Below are 7,679 nucleotides of genomic sequence, written 5' to 3'. Positions count from 1 at the left end.
TCCCTCCCTCCCTTCCTCCTTCTTTCCTTCCCTCCCTCCCTTTTTTTCTTTTCTTTTCTTCCTTCCTTCCTTCCTTCCTTCCTCCCTCCCTCCCTTCCTTCCTCCCTCCCTCCCACCCTCCCTTCCTTCCTTCCTCCCTTCCTCCTTTCCTTCACTCCTTCCCCTCCTTCCCTCCTTCCTTCCTCCCTCCTTCCTTCCTTCCCTCCTTCCTTCCTTCCCCTCCCTCCCTCCCTCACTCCCTCCCTCCTTCCCTCCTTTCCTCCTTCCCTCCTCCCTCCCTCCCTTCCTCCTTCTTTCCTTCCCTCCCTCCCTTTTTTTCTTTTCTTTTCTTCCTTCCTTCCTTCCTTCTTTCTTCCTTCCTTCCTTCCCTCCCTCCCTCCCTCCCTCCCTCTCTCTCTCTCTCTTTCTTTCTTTCTTTCCTTCTTTCTTCTTTCCTTGTTTCTTTCTTTCTTTCTTTTTTTTACTTTTGAGTTTTGCCGTAGTCACCCAGGCTGGAGTGCAGTGCTGTGATCTCAACTCTCTGTAACCTCTACCTCCTAGGTTCAAACAATTCTCCTGCCTCAGCCTTCTGAATAGCTGGGATTACAGGTGTCCACCACCTCACTCAGCTAATTTTTTGTATTTTTAGTAGAGATGGGATTTCACCATGTTAGCCAGGCTGGTCTCGAACTCCTGACCTCAAATGATCCACCTGCCTCGGTCTCCCAAAGTGCTAGGATTACAGGTGTGAGCCAGCACACTCAGCCAGAAGCTCTGTTTCAACAATAATTTGCGTGAGGTGCAGGGGAGTCTGGGTGGGGAAAGGTCGAGGGACGAAGTGGCTAGTTGCCACCCAAAATGAGGCAAGGGTGGGAGATCGGTGCTGGGCAGACAGATCAGCAAATACTAGTACAAGAGTGTGCAGGTGATAGAAAGTGGGTGTGTCTGAGGACCTGAAAGGAATTTCGGAGGGCCAGAGCACGGGCTGCAGACAGCAACAGAGAGAGGAGGCTGGGGAGGAAGGGGAGACTGTGTTTCCATGGACTTTTTATTGATATTTGTAATCATTCGACTGGACTCACTGGGTGTTCCTGCACCTCTCGAGCTTCCCTTTCCTCCCTATGGAATGAGAATAGGGTCATTGAACAAGGCAGCCAACTTTGAGGGAACAATGTCTTAGTGAAGAATGATTTATAAACAATAAGTTACTAATACTAATAGACAATCATATAGCCTAAGGAGTCTGGTAATGCCAAGTTCTATAAGACACACCTCTCACTGCGTATTATAGAAAACACCAGACCCACACCCTAAACCCACCACGCCTGGAGCCTGGCATCCAATAACTTTGGTTGGACTGAACCAAATAGCAATTATCAATATCGGTTGCTACGGGCTACAGGAGACAGAGAGGAGAAAGGGAAGAGGGTTTCTGAAGGAATCAGAGATCAGTTTGTCTCCGACCACACCGTGTTCTTGTCTTAGAATTAGTAATGGATCAAACAAGCAGTGTTCTGACTTCATAATAAGTCTGTAATTCAAATGAAATAAAGTTCCGAAGTGGATTCATTCTAACCCAATTTGTTTCACTTGGTACATTTTAAACTCAATTTGATAAATGCAACTCAATACATAGCAAAGAAACTGTTTACAAATCTTATTGCCTATTTAAGATTTTCATCCCTGTAGATACTACAAGAAAAACAAAAGACCTTGAGCACCGGATATCCACAAATACTGGAGACAGTTTATCGTTACATTGACCAAAAGAAAACCCTCGTGAGCATTACCTAAATAAACTCAGTAACAGTTTGTATTTTTCTTCCTTTTTTAAAACTGCATGGAAATTATATAGACACTAAAGAAAAGTATTGGAAACTGGTTGAAAGCTACTTAAAAATACTTAAAGTGTAATTTAAATGCTTAGGACATATAAGCTTCATTTGGAGGAAAATCAAGCATTAAACAGGAATACTTTTTTATTCCTTGTTATTGAAAATCCTTCTAAATTGCTTATTTATTCCACTATCTTGCGTCAGTGAGTAAAGAACTTTGAATCTATGTTCATCTTTCTTTGACAGCCATGGGTCTTGTCTTGTCTTGGGCAACATGGACACACAGGACATGACCATGAAATCACAAAGTTAGGTGACACCAGACTGAGTGGGAGCCAGGGAGATAAAGTCGTAATCCCCTATCTTATCAAAGGGAAAGGAGAATTCTAGAGTCAAAGTGAGGGACTGTGTTCTCTTTCTGGGTCCACAAGGGGGCATAGTTTTAAGGGCCAGAACTTCCCAGCGCCATGCCCGCCTCCCATCTCTCTCCATCCGGGAGATTTAACGGTTTCCGTTTTAATTTTCGTGTGCCGGGAAGAATCAAAAAGTCAATCACTCCAGCGGAAGTTCAAAGGAACTCCTTTCATTGGCCAGGGGCCTTGAAGAAGGTGGGAATTCCTTCCAGGTTAAAAGTCCCTGTCTCCCTCATCTGGGTGGATTTCCCTCTCTGGGGTTCCCTTCCACTCTCATGGAAGCTGCTTTTCCTCTCCTGGATTCCATACTTGGGTCCCCTTCCACATTCCCTTCATTGAAGCTTTCTCTCTTCTTTTCCTTTTCCCCTTTCTCTACCTAAATAAATCACTTTTCTGCAAAAACTTTTTGGGTCCCATATTTACTTTATGAGTGCACGGCATCTGGTGTGGTCCCCTCTCCCATTCTTGGGTGAGCAAGAGACCAAGAACCCAATAAAACATTCTCTCGGGGGAGCTCTGTCTCCCCTGCACCCCAAAAGCGGATCACAAAAGGGACATGCATCAGATCCAGAGAGAGCCAGCTTTCCCTCCTCCCATGCTGGATTCCCTCCACCATTCATATTACACACCTGCGCAGTCACACACAATGGGGCTGGATCTACATTTCTGTAATCTAAGTGCCACATGCAATTCTTTTCTAGGCAATAATGCAAAAAGGATGATGCAAACGGGAACCTTGCTTGAAAGTTTTTCTGCTGTAAGGCAGGAGATAGGGAGGACACTCATGGAGCGCTTCCTGTCGTGAATGTGGTTCATTCATCCTTAAAATCTGCCCTCTCTACAAGTAGACATCCTTTCCTTCTCTGCCCTCAGAGCCAATGGGCTGCTCTCTTCCTTCCCCTTTCTTTCTCATTCGAGCTATAAAAGGGAAATGATATCCTTTCCAGTTGCCTTTTATGTCATGGTCTGCATTTTGGAGAGACATGTTTTGGCTTCTCCACAGACAGACACCGTGTGCCAGGAAGAGTGAGTCTGATTCTAGTAACTGTGCTGCCATTACCGAGGGTTGAATGAGGAGCTGCGGCAGCGGACGTCTTCCCTGTTGTGCTACATGCCACAGCCATCCTAGTCAAGTGTCTCACTCTCCTTCCTCTTGAAGGCCCTTCTCTAGACAGGGAGGTAGGGAGGAGGTGGCTGGGTTTTGTTTTACTGGGCTATAAATATTGCTGACTCAGTCACCATTGTCCTTTCCAGACCATCCACTGATGCAAGTTATTCATTCTTCATCCAGCCAGTGTTTCCTTAACCAACATCTGTTGATCACCTACTTATGCTAAGCACTCGGGATGCTTAGCAATGATTCAGTCAGAGCCCTGTCCCGGAGGAGCTCACATTTTATGGCTTTATCAGACAGAGTGGTGAAGGGAGAGCTCCCTCAAAGGATCTGTCTGAGGAAAGTTTAGTGAGCGGACTACCTGCTGAGAAGTGGCAGGGTTAAGGGACCGAGTGAGGGATGTTCAGGCCCCTAGGGCTAGTAACTGGAGCAGCCGTTACTAGCCCAGCCCTAAGGAGCAGCAGGGAAATATTGTTCTCAGAGCCAGTGGCCACTGAGCCCCAAAGAAGATCCACCCAACAGGAGCTGCCGTCAGAAAAAAAATTCAGCCTTTGCCAGGCTGCCTCTGGCAGGGAAGAAATGGGACGTGGGGGCACATAGCTTGATCTGTCTCTCCTCTCTCTTCAACCTCCTGCGGCTGAACCCAACTGGTAGGGGTGCAAGCAAGCTGGCATGTTGCAGACTTAGCATTAGCTTCCAGGGCACAGAGCGTGCAAAAAAAAAAAAAAAAAAAGGTGGAGAGTACATCAGGTAACCAGGGAGAATTGTCGGTAGAGTGTCCCCTTTGTCACCTGTGGGTGGAAGTGGGAGGATTTAATGTGTTCACATTGCAGCCCCAGCCATGGCCAGTGAGCTCTCAAATGTGTATCACACAGCACTGAATTGGGGAGGGCTCAGTGGACGCATTTGCTGGGCATCATTACCAGAAACCCACTGTCACACCAATAGCTGGCTCTGGGGTCCGGACCTTTCCTGATGGTCTGCAGATATGAAGGCCTACTCCAGGAGCCAAAATAAAGAGGTAGTGCTGTAACCACATGGGGTCAGGGAGAGTCTGAACAACGATGACCGGAGGAGCTGCCTTGGAACAGCACCATAATCACACACGAAATAGGACAAGGTCTTTGTCCTTGAGCAATTTATAATCCTACTTGGGAGAGCAAACCTATGTGGAAAAATAAGAAATAGTAACAACAAAGCGAAAACGAAAAGCAGTGAAGGCAGAGGCCCAGCAGCAAGCAAGTTAATAGTGGTAAGTGCAGCCCATTCCTCTGCTCAGCTGGCAGGTGGGCGGCAGCCAGCAGACAGTGGCACTGCAGGGTTCTATGCTACTTGCTGCTGCCTGCTGCATACACACACATGCATGCATACAGACACAAGGGCACACACATGAGTGCACATGCATGCACACAGAGGTGAACACATCATGCATAAGACACACAGAGACATAATGTATTCACACACACACGCACACACAAACGCATGCATACATGCACATATGTGTGTGCACAGAGGTGCGCAAATATGCCTGCACACAGACACATAGATACACATGCTCACACATGCACACAGATGTGTGAGCACACATTATACATGCCCACACACAACACAGCTGCGTTTCCACTGCTACAGTTGCTCTTGGCAATTTTCTTTGCCTTTGCAAATGAACCCATGAAAAATGAGGGAGAGATGCAGTGGTGATCGAAGATTGGTAGACACACGCAGTGTTATGGTGGCCAGGCTCCATTTTCAGTAGCCACGGTCCTTTTGAATCTTGGGTTATTTTAGAAAACAACAAAGGCTTGTCTGCCTTTTCTGGATCCTTGGTGATTTTATTGATATTATAATGTCCAACTGAACACTATGGGAATTAGGGAAATAGGGAATCTTTAGTCCATTTTGTGCTGCTATACCAGAATACCACAGACTGGCTAATTTATAAAAATAAGGAAATAATTCCTTACAGTTCTAGAGGCTGGAAATTCCCAGATCAAGGTGCCAGCCCATTTGATGTCTGGTGAGGGTTTGATCTCTGCTTCCAAAATAGCATCTTGAAACCTGCATCCTTTGGAGGGGACAAATGCTATATTCTCACATGGCAGAAAAGCAGAAAAGAGTGAACCCAGTCCTGTGATGGAGGGCATGGAAGACCCATTAACAGGGAGACGGGAGAGGATGGTTTGCCAGAGCCACCACCTTTATCTTTCCTTGGAAGGTGTTTGCCTCTGGACATTCCTTCCACCCTCCTCCTGATACTCAGTTCAGCAACTTGGTACCTGGGAGGTGTGAAACTTACACAGATACTGCATGTCAGATGGTGCTGAGTCTCACAAAGGATATAGACTGGCAACTAACACCCAGTGGGGCACATAATACCTGTTGGATAAAGAAGTGCCTAGGCACAGAGCAAAGAGACATCAGTGGTAGCTGTCACTTATGATCTGGCCAATCCATCTTTTATCCTCTATTTCAGGGTCATTCTTCAGAATAAAGGGGATAGCACCTACTGCTGAAACTTAGCCTATATTTTCTACCTTCCTGAGACTCCTCCAGGGCTCTGCCTTCTCCCCGGGAGTGCCACCTTAGGTCCCCAGGACCCTTAACTTGATGCTTTATCATATGATATGGTTTGGCTGTGTCCCCACCCAAATCTCATCTTGAACCACAGTTCCCATAATTCCCATGTGTCATGGAAGGGACTGGAAGGAAGTAACTGAATCATGGGGGTGATTATTGCCATGCTCTTCTCATGATAGTGAGTGAGTTCTCATGAGATCTGATGGTTTTACAAGAGGCTTTCTCCCCCACTTGGCTCTGTGATTCTTGTTGCCGCCATGTGAAGAAGAATGCATTTGCTTTCCCTTCCGTCATGATTGTAGGTTTCCTGAGGCCTCACCAGCCATGCTGAACTGTGAGTCAATTAAACCTATTTCCTTTATAAATTACCCAGTCCCAGGTATGTTTTTATTAGCATGAGAAGGAACTAGTACAGTATATAAACTGATATTTGATGCCACTAGAGGCTTCTCATGAAAGCTACCCCTCTAGTTGACCTATCTTAGGTACTATGTTAATAAAAAATGATTCATGCTGCAATGCCCTTGGGAATAATCAGGGTCACACCTGACTATGCTGTGGCCAAACTCCGCAATGATTGCATATGGCAGTGAGGGAAACCACCCCACTCACCACCCGCTAGGACCTCATTTGCACACCAAACACACTTCTGTCTTTGGAGGGCAAAATCTGCTTAAGCAGGGCAGTTCTGTGTTCTCTCAGGGCAGTCTGACGGTCGGCACAGAGCTCTGCCACTCTCCCTCTGCGAGACTCAGCTTTCCAAAAACCTCTCCTCACCCACTGGCCTGGAGCAAACAGCACCAATGGAGGAGTCAGGGAGCGTGATGCCAACATAGGAAATAAAAAGAATTGGAAACCATGCACTCTTTTTTCTGGATTAGATGTCAAGAAAGCCTTTTTTAGTTATAGAAATTCCTTTAAAATAAACAAAAACCAGTGGGTTGCAAGCTTTTGTGAATCTTTGCTGTTTTTTTGCTCCTTTTCATTTTCACCACAAGAATTCAAAACCAGGCTAAAGAATATAAAAGCAGTAGAACTACTGGTGATATTAATAATACTTTATATTTACAGAGTATTTTTTCATCTTTAAAGTCCTTTATAAAATCAGCAAATTAGCCCCCTTAGCAACAAAGGACTTACCTTGCTTGCTTCTAGGCATAGACTGAATAGTGGACTGCATTATAATTCTCCCTGTGGAGTAATTTGGTATCGTTTTTAAATAGACAACATTGGATGAGATGCTTTTATGTCCAATTCTGACATCAAATTTTATTTACTTATTTATTTATTGAGATGGAGTTTAGCTCTCTTGCACAGGCTGGAGTGCAGTGGTGCGATCCCGGCTCCCTGCCACCTCTACCTCCCTGGTTCAAGCAGTTCTCCCGCCTCAAGCTTCCAGGTAGCTGGGATTACAGATGCCTGCCACCACACCCAGATGATTTTTGTATTTTTTTTTTTTTTGAGACAGAGTCTTGCTCTGTCGCCCAGGCTGGAGTGCAGAACCACAATCTCGGCTCACTGCAACCTCTGCCTCCTGGGTTCAAGCAATTCTCCTGCCTCAGCCTTCTGAGTAGCTGGGATTACAGGTGCACACCACCACACTAGGCTAATTTTTATATTTTTAGTAGAGATGGTGTTTTACCTTGTTGGTCAGGCTGATATTGAACTCCTGACCTCATGATCTGTCTGCCTCAGCCTCTCAAAGTTCTGGGATTACAGGCGTGCGCCACCATGCCCAGTCTAATTTTTGTATTTTTAGTA

Source organism: Sapajus apella, unplaced genomic scaffold (assembly GCF_009761245.1).
Source record: "Sapajus apella isolate SASKATOON/1434 unplaced genomic scaffold, GSC_monkey_1.0 scaffold32, whole genome shotgun sequence".
Lineage (NCBI taxonomy): Eukaryota > Metazoa > Chordata > Mammalia > Primates > Cebidae > Sapajus > Sapajus apella.
The sequence above is the reverse complement of the archived record's forward strand: the minus strand, read 5'-3'. Positions refer to the sequence as shown.